This window comes from Triticum dicoccoides, chromosome 7B (assembly GCF_002162155.2).
Source record: "Triticum dicoccoides isolate Atlit2015 ecotype Zavitan chromosome 7B, WEW_v2.0, whole genome shotgun sequence".
In the NCBI taxonomy this organism is placed as follows: Eukaryota; Viridiplantae; Streptophyta; class Magnoliopsida; order Poales; family Poaceae; genus Triticum; species Triticum dicoccoides.
In genome coordinates, this window is record NC_041393.1 from 220,843,730 (window position 1) to 220,859,403 (window position 15,674).

The window sequence follows — 15,674 nt, forward strand, 5'->3', positions numbered from 1 at the left end:
AGTTCTCTCAACAACGATAACATAATTAGATCATATAACAATCCCTCAACATGCAAGAAAGAGTCACTCCAAAGTCACTAATAGTAGAGAACAAATGAAGAGATTATTGTAGGGTACGAAACCACCTCAAAGTTATTCTTTCTGATCAATCTATTGGGCTATTCCTATAAGTGTCACAAACAACCCTAGAGTTCGTAGTAAAATAACACCTTAAGACACAAATCAACAAAAACCCTAATGTAACCTAGATACTCCAATGTCACCTCAAGTATCCGCGGGCATGATTATACGATATGCATCACACAATCTCAGATTCATCTATTCAACCAACACAAAGAACTTCAAACAGTGCCCCAAAGTTTCTACCAGAGAGTCAAGACGAAAACGTGTGACAACCCCTATGCATAAGTTCACAAGGTCACTGAACCCGCAAGTTGATCACCAAAACATACATCAAGTAGATCACGTGAATATCCCATTTTCACCACAGATAAGCACATGCAAGACATACATCAAGTGTTCTCAAATCCTTAAAGACACAATCTGATAAGATAACTTCAAAGGGAAAACCCAATCCATTACAAGAGAGTAGAGGGGGAGAAACACCATAAGATCCAACTATAATAGCAAAGCTCGCGATACATCAATAACATGTCGAGTCAAGAACACGAGAGAGAGAGAGAGAGATCAAACACATAGCTACTGGTACATACCCTCAGTCCTGAGGGTGAACTACTCCCTCCTCGTCATGGAGACCGCCGGGATGATGAAGAAGGCCACCGGTGATGGATTCCCCCTCTGTCAGGGTGCCGGAACAGGCTCCCGAGAGGTTTTTGGTGGCTACAGAGGCTTGCGGCGACGGAACTCCCGATCTAGGTTTATTTCTGGAGGTTTGGGTATTTATAGGAGGGTTTGGCGTCGAGAACAAGTCAGGAGGACCCACGGGGAGTCCAGGAGGCACAGGGGCGCGCCCTCCACCCTCGTGGGCCCCACGGGCCTCCTCTTTGATAACTTTTTGTTCCAGTATTTTTTATATTTTCCAAAAAAATCTCTGTTGATTTTCAGCGCATTCCGAGAACTTTTATTTCTTCACAAAAACGACACCACGGTAGTTCTGCTGAAAACAGCGTCAGTCCGGGTTAGTTCTAACCAAATCATACCAAAATCATGTAAAAATATTATAAACGTGGCATGAATACATGAAAAATTATAGATACGTTGGAGACGTATCAGCATCCCCAAGCTTAATTCCTACTAGTCCTCGAGTAGGTAAATGATAAAAACAAAAATTTTGATGTGGAATGCTACCTAACATATTTATCAATGTAATCTCTCTTTATTGTGGCAAGAATATTCAGATCCATAAGATTCAATACAAAAGTTTAATATTGACATAAAAATGATAATACTTCAAGCATACTAACAAAGCAATCATGTCTTCTCAAAATAACATGGCCAAAGAAAGCTATCCCTACAAAATCATATAGTCTGCCTATGCTCTATCTTCATCACACAAAGTATTTAATCATGCACAACCCCAATGACAAGCCAAGCAATTATTTCATACTTTTGATGTTCTCAAACTTTTTGAACTTTCACGCAATACATGAGCGTGATCCATGGACATAGCACTATAGGTGGAATAGAATGGTGGTTGTGGAGAAGACAAAAAGGAGAAGATAGTCTCACATCAACTAGGCGTATCAACGGGATATTGAGATGCCCATCAATAGATATGTATATGTGAGTGAGTAGGGATTGCCATGCAACGGATGCACTAGAGCTATAAATGTATGAAAGCTCAAAAAGAAACTAAGTGGGTGTGCATCCAACTTGCTTGCTCACGAAGACCTATGGCACTTTGAGGAAGCCCATCATTGGAATATACAAGCCAAGTTCTATAATGAAAATTCCCACTAGTATATGAAAGTGACAACATAGGAGACTCTCTATCATGAATATCATGGTGCTACTTTGAAGCATAAGTGTGGTAAAAGGATAGTAGCATTGCCCCTTCTCTCTTTTTATCTCATTTTTTTTGTTTTTTTGTTTTCTCTTTTTTTATTTTTTTATTTTTCGTCCAGAGTCTCATCCTGACTTGTGGGGGAATCATAGTCTCCATCATCCTTTCCTCACATGGGACAATGATCTAATAATGATGATCATCACACTTTTATTTACTTACAACTCAAGAATTACAACTCGATACTTAGAACAAATATGACTCTATATGAATGCCTCCGGCAGTGTACCAGGATGTGCAATGAATCAAGAGTGACATGTATTAAAGAATTATGATCGGTGGCTTTGCCACAAATACGATGTCAACTACATGATCATGCAAAGCAATATGACAATCATGAAGCGTGTCATAATAAACGAAACGGTGGAAAGTTGCATGGCAATATATCTCGGAATGGCTATGGAAATGCCATAATAGGTAGGTATGGTGGCTATTCTGAGGATGGTATATGGTGGGTGTATGGTACCATCGAAAGTTGTGCGGTACTAGAGAGGCTAGTAATAGTGGAAGGGTGAGAGTGTGTATAATCCATGGACTCAACATTAGTCATAAAGAACTCACATAATTATTGCAAAAATTTATTAGTTATTGAAACAAAGTATTACGCGCATGCTCCTAGGGGGATAGATTGGTAGGAAAAGACCATCGCTCGTCCCCGACCGCCACTCATAAGGAAAACGATCAATAAATAAATCATGCTCCAACTTCATCACATAACGGTTCACCATACATGCATGCTACGGGAATCACAAACTTTAACACAAGTATCTCTCAAATTCACAACTACTCTACTAGCTGACTCTAATATCACCATCTTCATATCTCAAAACAATCATAAAGAATCAAACTTCTCATAGTATTCAATGCACTTTATATTAAAGTTTTTTATTATACCCATCTTGGATGCCCATCATATTAGGACTAGTTTTATAACCAAAGAAAATTACCATGTTGTTTAAGACTCTCAAAATAATATAAGTGAAGCATGCGAGTTCATCTATTTCTTCAAAATAAAACCATTATCATGCTCTAAAAGGAAATAAGTGAAGCACTAGAGCAAACGACAAACTACTCCAAAAGATATAGGTGAAGATCAATGAGTAGTCAAATAATTGTGCAACTATGTGAAGACTCTCTAACATTTAATAATTTCAGATCTTGGTATTTTATTCAAGCATCAAAACAAAAGAAAATAAAATGATGCTCCAAGCAAAACACATATCATGTGGTGAATAAAAATATAGCTCCAGGTAAAGTTACCGATGAACGAAGACGAAAGAGGGGATGCCATCCAGGGCATCCCCAAGCTTAGGCTCTTGATTGTCCTTGAATATTGCCTTGGGGTGACTTGTGCCTCCCCAACCTTAGGCTCTTGCCACTCCTTATTCTGTAGTCCATCGAATCTTTACCCAAAACTTGAAAAATTCACAACACAAAACTCAACAGAAAACTCGTAAGCGCTGTTAGTATAAGAAAATAAATCACCACTTTTGGTACTGTTGTGAACTCATTCTAAATTCATATTGGTGTAATATCTACTGTATTCCAATTTCTCTATGGTTCATACCCTCCGATACTACTCATAGATTCATCAAAATAAGCAAACAACACATAGAAAACAGAATTTGTCAAAAACAAAACAGCTGTAGTAATCTGTAACTCTCGAATACTTATGTAACTCCAAAAATCCTACCAAATTAGGAAAACCTGAGAAATTTGTGTATCAATCCATAGAAAAAAGAATCAGATCAAAAGCACGTTTCTGTCAATTATCAAAACTAATTTATTGGGCGCAAAAGTTTCAGATTTTCAACAGGATCAACACAACTATCACCGTAAGCTATCCTAAAGGTCTTACTTGGCACTTAATTGAAACCAAAGCTATAAAACATGATTACTACAGTAGCTTAATCATGTGGACACACAAATCAGTCGGGGTAAATATTGGGTTGTCTCCCAACAAGCACTTTTCTTTAATGCCTTTTTAGCTAGGCATGATGATGACAATGATGCTCACATAAAAGATAAGAATTGAAAAATAATAGGAGCATCATGAAGCATATGACTAGCACATTTAAGTCTAACCCACTTCCTATGACTAGGGATTTTTTGAGCAAACAACTTGTGGGAGAAGGAATCAACTAGCATAGGCAGGCAATACAAGCAAAACTTCAAGATTTTAAGCACATAGAGAGGAAGCTTGATGTTATTGCAATTCCTACAAGCATATATTCCTCCGTCATAATAATTTTTAGTAGCATCATGAATGAATTCAACAATATAACAATCACATAAAGCATTCTTTTCATGAGCCACAAGCATAGAAAATTTATTACTCTCCACATAAGCAAATTTGTTCTCATTCGGAATAGTGGGAGCAAACTCAACAAAATAACTATCATGTGAGGCATAATCCTATTGAAAAATAAAATCAAGATGACAAGTTTCATGGTTATAATTATTCTTTATAGCATACATGTCATCACAATACTCATCGTAGATAGCAACTTTGTTCTCATAACCAATTGGAACCTCTTCCGAAATAGTGGATTCATCACTAAATAAAGTCATGACCTCTCCAAATCTACTTTCATAATTATCACAATAAGATTCAACATCCTCCAAAATAGTGGGATCATTACTTCCTAAATTTGACACTCTTCCAAGTCCACTTTCATCAATAAAATCATCATAAACAGGACGCATGCTTTCATCATAATAAATTTGCTCATCAAAACTTGGGGGACTAATAATATCATCTTCATCAAACATAGCATCCCAAGCTTGTGGCTTTGCATATCATTAGCATCATGGATATTAAAGGAATTCACACTAACAACATTGCAATCATGATCATCATTCAAATATTTAGTGCCAAACCTTTTAATGCATTCTTCTTCTAACACTTGGGCACCATTTCCAGAGTCCTTATTTTCACGAAAGACATTAAAAAGATGAAGCACATGAGGCACCCTCAATTCCAATTTTTTGTAGTTTTATTTTATAAACTAAACAAGTGATAAAACAAGAAACTACAAGATTCGATTACAAGATCTAAAGATATACCATCAAGCACTAACCTCCCTGTCAACGGCGCTAGAAAAGAGCTTGATGTCTACTACACAACCTTCTTATTGTAGACGTTGTTGGGCCTCCAAGTGAGGAGGTTTGTAGGACAGTAGCAAATTTCCCTCAAGTTGATGACCTAAGGTTTATCAATCCGTGGGAGGCGTAGGATGAAGATGGTCTCTCTCAAACAACCCTGCAACCAAATAACAAAGAGAATCTTGTGTCCCCAACACACCCAATACAATGGTAAAATGTATAGGTGCACTAGTTCGGCGAAGAGATGGTGATACAAGTGCAATATGGATGGTAGATATAGATTTTTGTAATCTGAAATTATAAAAACAGCAAGGTAACTAAACATAAAAGTGAGCACAAACGGTATTGCAATGCTTCAAAACAAGGCCTAGGGTTCATACTTTCACTGGTGCAAGTTCTCTCAACAAGGATAACATAATTAGATCATATAACAATCCCTCAAAATGCAACAAAGAGTCACTCCAAAGTCACTCGTAGCGGTGAACAAATGAAGAGATTATTGTAGGGTACGAAACTACCTCAAAGTTATTCTTTTTGATCAATCTATTGGGCTATTCCTATAAGTGTCAGAAACAGCCCTAGAGTTCGTAGTAAAATAACACCTTAAGACACAAATCAACCACAACCCTAATGTCACCTAGATACTCCAATGTCACCTCAAGTATCCGCGGGAATGACTATACGATATGCACCACACAATCTCAGATTCATCTATTCAACCAACACAAAGAACTTCAAAGAGTGGCCCAAAATTCTACCAGAGAGTCAAGACGAAAACGTGTGCCAACCCCTATGCATAAGTTCACAAGGTCACTAAAACCGCAAGTTGATCACCAAAACATACATCAAGTAGATCATGTGAATATCCCAGTGTCACCACAGAGAAGCACATGCAAAGCATACATCAAGTGTTCTCAAATCCTTAAAGACTCAATCCGATAACATAACTTCAAAGGGAAAACTCAATCCGTTACAAGAGAGTAGAGGGGGAGAAACATCATAAGATCCAACTATAATAGCAAAGCTCGCGATACATCAAGATTGTGCCGAGTCAAGAACACGAGAGAGAGAGAGAGATCAAACACATAGCTACTGGTACATACCCTCAGCCCCGAGGGTGAACTACTCCCTCCTCGTCGTTGAGAGCGATAGGATGATGAAGAAGGCCATAGATGATGGATTCCCCCTCCGGCAAGGTGCCGGAAAAGGCTCCCGAGAGGTTTTTGGTGGCAACAGAGGCTTGCGGTGGCGGAACTCCCGATCTAGATTTATTTCTGGAGGTTTGGGTATTTATAGGAGGGTTTGGCGTTGGGAACAAGTCAGGAGCACCCACGGGGAGTCCACGAGGCACAGGGGCGTGCCCTAGGAGGGGGGGCGCCCTCCACCCTCGTGGGCCCCACGGGCCTCCTCTATGATAACTTTTTGTTCCAGTATTTTTTATATTTTCCAAAAAAATCTCCATTGATTTTCTGCGCATTCCAAGAACTTTTATTTCTGCACAAAAACAACACCATGGTAGTTCTATTGAAAACAACGTCAGTCCGGGTTAGTTCTAACCAAATCATACCAAAATCATGTAAAGTTATTATAAACATGGCATGAATACATCAAAAATTATAGATACGTTGGAGACGTATCACGCCCCCACCCCTTGGGGCGCGCCCCTGTGCCTCGTGGACTCCCCGTGGGTCCCCCTAACTTGTTCTTGACGCCACACCCTCCTATGAATATAGAAACCCCTAGAAAATAACCTAGATCAGGAGTTCCGCCGCTCCAAGCCTTTGTAGCCACCAAAACCCTCTCGAGAGCCCGTTCCAGCACCCTGCCGGAGGGTGAATCCATCACCGGTGGCCATCTTCATCACCCCGACGCTCTCCATTACGGGGAGGGAGTAGTTCACCCTCGGGGCTGAGGGTATGTACCAGTAGATATGTGTTTGATCTCTCTCTCTCTCTCTCGTGTTCTTGATGTGGCACAATCTTGATGTATCGCGAGCTTTGCTATTATAGTTGGATCTTATGATGTTTCTCCCCCTCTACTCTCTTGTAATGGATTGAGTTCTCCCTTTGAAGTTATCTTATCGGATTGAGTCTTTAAGGATTTGAGAACACTTGATGTATGTCTTGCATGTGCTTATCTGTGGTGACAATGGGATATCACATGATTCACTTGATGTATGTTTTGGTGATCAACTTGCGGGTTCAGTGACCTTGTGAACTTATGCATAGGGGTTGGCACACGTTTTCGTCTTGACTCTCCGATAGAAACTTTGGGGCACTCTTTAAATTTCTTTGTGTTGGTTGAACAGATGAATCTGAGATTGTGTAATGCATATCGTATAATCAAACCCCACGGATACTTGAGGTGACATTGGAGTATCTAGGTGACATTAGGGTTTTGGTTGATTTGTGTCTTAAGGTGTTATTTTACTACAAACTCTAGGGCTGTTTGTGACACTTATAGGAATAGCCCAATGGATTGATCGGAAAGAATAACTTTGAGGTGGTTTCGTACCCTACAATAATCTCTTCGTTTGTTCTCTGCTATTAGTGACTTTGGAGTGACTCTTTGTTGCACATTGAGGGATAATTATGTGATCCAATTACGTTATTATTGTTGAGACAACTTGCACTAGTGAAAGTATGAACCCTAAGCCTTGTTTCGAAGCATTGCAATACCGTTTGTGTTCACTTTTACCACTTGCTACATTGCTGCTTTTATATTTTTCAGATTACAAAAACCTATATCTACCATCCATATTGCACTTGTATCACCATCTCTTCATTGAACTAGTGCACCTATACAATTTACCATTGTATTGGGTGTGTTGGGGACACAAGAGGCTCTTTGTTATTTGGTTGCGGGGTTGTTTGAGAGAGACCATCTTCATCCTATGCCTCCCACGGATTGATAAACCTTAGGTCATCCACTTGAGGGAAATTTGATACTGTCCTACAAACCTCTGCACTTGGAGGCCCAACAACGTCTACAAGAAGAAGGTTGAGTAGTAGACATCATTGAATCTTATTGTGATTATTATGAAAGTGGATTTGGAGAGGTCATGACTTTATTTAGTGATGAATCCACTATTTCTGAAGAGGTTCCAATTGATTATGAGAACAAAGTTGCTACCTATGATGATTATTGTGAGGACCTGTATGCTATACAAAATAATGATAACCATAAAACTTGTCGTCATGATTCTATTTTTCAATTGGATTATGCCTCTCATGATAATTATTTTGTTGGGTTTGCTCCCACTATTATGAATGACAATAAATTTACTTATGTGGAGTGTAGTAAAATTTCTATGCTTGTAGATCATGAAAATAATGCTTTATGTGATAGTTATATTGTTTAATTCATTCATGATGCTACTGAAAAATATTATGAGGGAGGGATGTATGCTTATAGGAATTGCAATAATATATAGTTTCCTCTCTATATGTTGAAAATCTTGAAGTTTTGCTTGTTTTGCCATCCTATGCTAGTTGATTCTTGTTCCCATAAATTGTTTGCTCACAAAATCCCTATGCATAGGAAGTGGGTTAGACTTAAATGTGCCAGTCATTTGCTTCATGATGCTCTCATTTCGTTTCAATTCTTATCTTTCATGTGAGCATCATTGAAATCATCATGCCTAGCTAGAAAGGCATTAAAGAAAAGCACTTGTTGGGAGATAACCCAATATTTACCCCTACTATTTTCGTGTGTTCACATGATTATGCTACTGTAGTAATAATGTTTTATATCTTTTGTTTCAATAAAGTGCCAAGTAAAGCCTTTGGGATAATGTGGATGATAGTTGACTTGATTCTGTGCAAAAACAGAAACTTCTGCACTCGGTCCAGGAATTTTGAAAATTAACTGGAACGTGATTTTGATCTGAATTTTTTACACAAGATTGATATATAAATTGTCTACGTTGTCGTAATTTTTAAGAAGTTTTTGAGTTACAGAAGTATGGAAAGTTTCCAGATTACTTCAGACTATTCTGTTTTTGATAGATTCTGTTTTCTATGTGTTGTTTGCTTATTTTGATGAATCTATGAGTAGTATCAGACGGTATGAACCATGGATAAGTTGGAATACAGTAGATACTACACCAATATAAATTTAGAATGAGTTCGTAACAGTGCTTAAGTGGTGATTTGCCTTATTATACTAATGGAGCGTACGAGTTTTCTGTTGAGTTTTGTGTTGTGGAGTTTTCAAGTTTTGGGTGAAGTTTTGATGGATTACAGAATAAGGAGTGGCAAGAGCCTAAGCTTGGGGATGCCCAAGGAACCCCAAGGTAATATTCAAGGACAACAAAGCATCTAAGCTTGGGGATGCCCTGGGTGGCATCCCCTCTTTCGTCTTCGTTCATCAGTAACCTTACTTGGAGCTATATTTTTATTCACCATATGATATGTGTTTTGCTTGGAGCGTCATTTTATTTTTATTTTTTTGCTTGCTATTTGAATAATACTCGAAGATCTGATATTTTATTTATGTTAGAGAGTCTTCACATAGTCAAATAATTACCCAACTACTCATTGTTCTTCACCTATATCTTTTGGAGTAGTTTGTCATTTGCTCTAGTGCTTCACTTATATCTTTTTAGAGCACGGCAGTGGTTTTATTTGGAAGAAATTGATGAACTCTCATACTTCACTTATATTATTTTGAGAGTCTTAATATGATAGGCATCCAAGAGGGATATAATAAAAACTTTCATATAAAGTGCATTGAATACTATGAGAAGTTTGATTCTTTATGATTGTTTTGAGATATGAAGATGGTGATATTAGAGTCATGCTAGTAGAGTAGTTGTGAATTTGAGAGATACTTGCGTTAAAGTTTGTGATTCCCGTAGCATGCACGTATGGTGAACCGTTATGTGATGAAGTCGGAGCATGATTTATTTATTGATTGTCTTCCTTATGAGTGGAGGTCGGGGACGAGCGATGGTCTTTTCCTACCAATCTACCCCCCTAGGAGCATGCGCGTAGTACTTTGTTTCAATGACTAATGGATTTTTTGCAATAAGTATGTGAGTTCTTTATGACTAATGTTGAGTCCATGGATTATACGCATTCTCACCCTTCCACCATTCCTAGCCTCTCTAGTACCACGCAACTTTCACAGGTACCTTACACCCACTATATACCTTCCTCAAAACAGCCACCATACCTACCTATTATGGCCTTTCCATAGCCATTCCGAGATATATTGCCACGCAATTTTCCATCGTTCCGTTTATTATGACATGCTTCATCATTGTCATATTGCTTTGCATGATCATGTAGTTGACATCGTATTTGTGGCAAAGCCACCGTTTATAATTCTTTCATAGATGTCACTCTTGATTCATTGCACATCCCGGTACACTGCCGGAGGCATTCATATAGAGTCATATTTTGTTCCAAGTATCGATTTGTAAGTAAATAAAAGTGTGACGATCTTCATTATTAGAGCATTGTCCCAGTGAGGAAAGGATGATGGAGACTATGGTTCCCCGACAAGTCGGGATGAGACTCCGGACGAAAAATAAAAATAATAAAATAATAAAAAAGAGGCCAAAAAGAAAGAGAGAGAGAGAGAGAGAGAGAGAGAGCCCCAAAAAAACAGAAAAGAGAGAAGGGGCAATGTTACTATCCTTTTACCACACCTGTGCTTCAAAGTAGCACCATGATCTTTATGATAGAGAGTCTCCTATGTTGTCACTTTCGTATACTAGTGGGAATTTTTCATTATAGAACTTGGCTTGTATATTCCATTGACGGGCTTCCTCAAATTTCCCTAGGTCTTCATGAGCAAGCAAGTTGGATGCACACCCACTTAGTTTGTTTTTGAGCTTTCATAAACTCATAGCTCTAGTGCATCCGTTGCATGGCAATCCCTACTCACTCACATTGATATCTATTGACATGCATCTCCATAGCCCATTGATATGCCTAGTTGATGTGAGACTATCTCCTTCCTTTTGTCTTCTCCACAACCACCATATTCTATTCCACCTATAGTGCTATCTCCATGGCTCACGCTCATGTATTGCGTGAAAGTTGAAAAAGTTTAAGAACATCAAAAGTATGAAACAATTGCTTGGCTTGTTATTGGGGATATGCATGATTTGAATATTTTGTTTAATGAAGATGGAGCATAGCCAAACTATATCATTTTGTAGGGATAAGCTTTCTTTGACCATGTTATTTTTAGAAGACATAATTGCTTTATTAGTATGCTTGAAGTATTATTGTTTTTATGTCAATATTAAACTTTTTTCAATCTTATGGATCTGAATATTCTTGCCACAATAAAGAAAAATTACATGGATAAATATGTTAGGTAGCATTCCACATCAAAAATTCTATTTTTATCATTTACCTACTCGAGGACGAGCAGGAATTAAGCTTGGGTATGCTTGATACGTCTCCAACGTATCTATAATTTTTTATTGTTCCATGCTATTATATTATCCATCTTGGATGTTTTATATGCATTTATATGCTATTTTATATGATTTTTGGGACTAACCTATTAACCTAGAGCCCAACGCTAGTTTCTGTTATTCCTTGTTTTTGAGTTTTACACAAAAGGAATACCAAACGGAGTCCAAATGACCTGAAAATTTACGGTGATTTTTTATGGAACAAAAAAAGCCCCCGAAGCAAAAGAGTTGGGCCAGAAGAGCCATGAGGCCTCTCCAAGGGTGGAGGGCGCCCCCCTAGGGCGTGCTCTCTGGTCTTCTGGGCTCCTCATGGACCCCCCCTGACTTGTTCTCGATGCCAAAAATTCCTATAAATATAGAAACCCCTGGAAATAAACCTAGATCGGGAGTTCCGCCGCCGCAAGCCTCTATAGCCACGAAAAACCTCTCGGGGCCCTGTTCTGGCACCCTGCCGGAGGGGGAATCCATCACCGGTAGTCATCTTCATCATCCCGGCGCTCTCCATGATGAGGAGGGAGTAGTTCACCCTCGGGGCTGAGGGTATGTACCAGTAGCTATGTGTTTGATCTCTCTCTCTCTCGTGTTCTTGATTTGGCACGATCTTGATGTACCGCGAGCTTTGCTATTATAGTTGGATCACATGATGTTTCTCCCTCTCTACCTTGTGATGAATTGAGTCTTTTCCTTTGAGGTTTTGTTATGTCGGATCGAATCTTTGGATGTGAGATCACTTGAGGTATGTCTTGCGATGGGATATCCGTGGTGACAATGGGATGTTCTATTGATCCACTTGATGTATGTTTTGGTTATCAAGTTGCGGATTCACGTGATGACATTGGGGTAATCTATTCATAGGGGTTGATGCACGTTTTCATATTCCTTTGTCCGGCAGAAATATCGGGATGCTCATGAAGTTCTTTATGTTCGATTAAATATTATGAATCTGAAGTTGTTTGATGCATATCGCATAATTGACCCACGGATACTTGTGGTGACATTGGAGTATCTAGGTGACATTAGGGTTGATTGATGTGTGTCATATGGTGTTATTTTACTACGAACTCTAGGGTTGTTTGTGACACTTATAGGAATAGCTCAATGGTTTGATCGGAAATAATAATATTGAGGTGGTTTCGTACCCCACAAGCAATTTCATCTTATGTTCTCCGTGATAGGAACTTTCGAGTGATTATTCGTTGCATGTTGAGGGATTGTTATATGATCTAATTTTGTTATCATTGTTGAGAGAACTTGCACTAGTGCAAGTATGAACCCTAGCTAGGCCTTGTTTCCAAGCATTGCAATACCGTTTTCGCTCACTGATGTCTACTAGAACTACGTCGGTATTTCCCCAAAGAGGAAGGGATGATGCAGTATAGCGATGGTAGGTATTTACCTCAGTGATGAGACCATGGTTATCTAACTAGTAGGAGAACCTCCTCACACCACATAAACAGCACCTGCATACAAATAACAAATACTCGCAACGCGACGTGTTAAAGAGGTTGTCAATCCCTTTCGGGTACGGCGCCTCAAGATAGGCAAATAACGTGAGGTAAAAGTGGTAGATAGCATAAATAGATCGCAGAACAAATAAACTACAGCAAGGTATTTTTGTATTTTTGGTTTAATAGATTAGAAAATAAAAGCAAAGGAAAATAGATCGCAAAGGCAAATATGATGAAAAGAGACCCGGGGCCGTAGGTTTCATTAGTGGCTTCTCTCGAGGAAAATAGCAAGCGGTGGGAAAACAATTACTGTTGGGCAATTGACAGAGCTTCAAATAATCATGACGATATCCAGGAAATGATCATTATATAGTCATCACTTCCAAGATTAGTAGATTGTTTGCTGTCTGCATCTACTACTATTACTCCACACATCGACGGCTATCCAGCATGCATCTAGTGTATTAAGTTCATGGAGAAACGGAGTAATGCAATAAGAATGATGACATGGTGTAGACAAGATCTATTTATGTAGAAATAGACCCCATCTTGTTATCCTTAATAGCAATGATACATACGTGTCGTTTCTCCTTCTGTCACTGGGATCAAGCACCATAAGATCGAGCCCATCACAAAGCACCTCTTCCCATTGCAAGATAAATAGATCAAGTTGGCCAAAGAAAACCCAAATATCGGCGAAGAAATACGAGGCTATAAGCAATCATGCATATAAGAGATCAAAGAAGACTCAAATAACTTTCATGGATAAAAACATAGATCTGATCATAAACTCAAAGTTCATCGGATACCAACAAACACACGCAAAAAGTCTTACATCATATGGATCTCCAAGAGACCGTTGTATTGATATTCAAAAGAGAGAGAGGAAGCCATCCAGCTACTAACTACGGAATCGTAGGTCTACAAAGAACTACTCACCCATCATCGGAGAGGCAGCAATGGAAGTGGTGAACCCCTCCGTGATGGTGTCTAGATTGGATCTGGTGGTTTTGGACTCTGTGGTGGCTGGAATTTCTTTTCGTCGACTCCCCTAGGGTTTTTTGAATATTGGGGTATTTATAGAGGAAAGAGGTGGCTCAAGGGGCACCAGAGGTGGGCGCGCCTGGGCCCCCAGGTGCGCCCTGGTGGGTGCTGGTGGGTGCTGCCTCCCTCGAGGCTCCCCTCGGGTGCTTTCTTGACCCGTTGGATGTCTTCTGGCCCAAAAACAATCCTCAATAAGTTTCGCTGCGTTTGGACTCCGTTTGGTATTGATTTCCTGCGATGTAAAAAACATGCAGAAAACAACAACTGGCACTATGTCAATAGGTTACTACCAAAAACGATATAAAATGACTATAAAAATGATTGTAAAACATCCAAGAATGATAATATAACAGCATGGAACAATCAAAAATTATAGATACGTTGGAGACGTATCAGCGTCCCCAAGCTTAACTCATGCTCGTCCTCGAGTAGGTAAATGATAAATATAGAATTTTTGATGTGGAATGTTGCCTAACATGTTCATCACATTTCTTTTCTTTATAGCATCGGCATATGGACTTTTATATTATTCAAAGCAATAGTCTAGTTTTGACATGAAGACTTTAATACTCAAGCATACCAACAAGCAACCATGTCTTTCAAAATATCAACACTAAAGCAAGTTATCCCTAGCCCATTATGCTCAATCATTGTTCCATTCATGAAATACACTCGAATATTAGCTACACCCAATGCTCCAATACGATCATAGTGCCCCTTAGTTGGTGCTTTATAAGAGAAGATGGAGACTCAAATTCAAAATGAAAAATGCATAAGTAAAAGAAAGGCCCTTCGTAGAGGGAAGTAGGGATTTGTAGAGGTGCCAGAGGTCAAAGCTTAAATTGAGAGATAAAAAATATTTTTGAGAGGCATACTTTTCCCACCAACTAAAACGAATTAGAGATCCCAACACTTACCATGCTAGATACATCATAGGCGGTTCCCAAACAGAAAATAAAGTTTATTCCTTTTTCCACCATTACTTTCACTTTCCATGGCTAGCTGAATCCACGGTTGCCCTCTATACCAACACTTTTCAAGGAATTTATTATTTGACAACATAAAGTAAATTCATTTTTCATTTCGAGACTGGGCATCCCTAATACCTTTGTCGTAATCTCGTGCAATGACAAGTGAATAAACACTCATCGTGAGAATAACACATCTAGCATAGAAAATATTGGTCATCCTTCACCGCCTTGCGAGCGGTAGAGCACACAAAAGAGAAATTTATTTTGAAAATTAGAGTTGGCACATGCAAATTTTCTTAGAACGGCCTGGAAATACCGCATATAGGTAGGTATAGTGGACTCATATGGCAAAACTGGTTTAAAGGATTTTGGATGCACAAGTAGTGATCATACTTAGTGCAAAATGAAGGCTAGCAAAAAGATTGAGAAGCGAGCAACCAAGAAACAAAAAATCTCGTACCCAAGCATTAAGCATAAGTAACACCGAATAATGCACTATAAGTAGGATATAAATTTCATTGCATAAGTGTTGACTTTCGTGCTTGCATAGGGAATCACAAACCTTAACATCAATATTCTTACTAAAGCACAATTACTCATCAACATGACTCACATATCATATCGTCATATCTCAAAACCATTACTAAGAA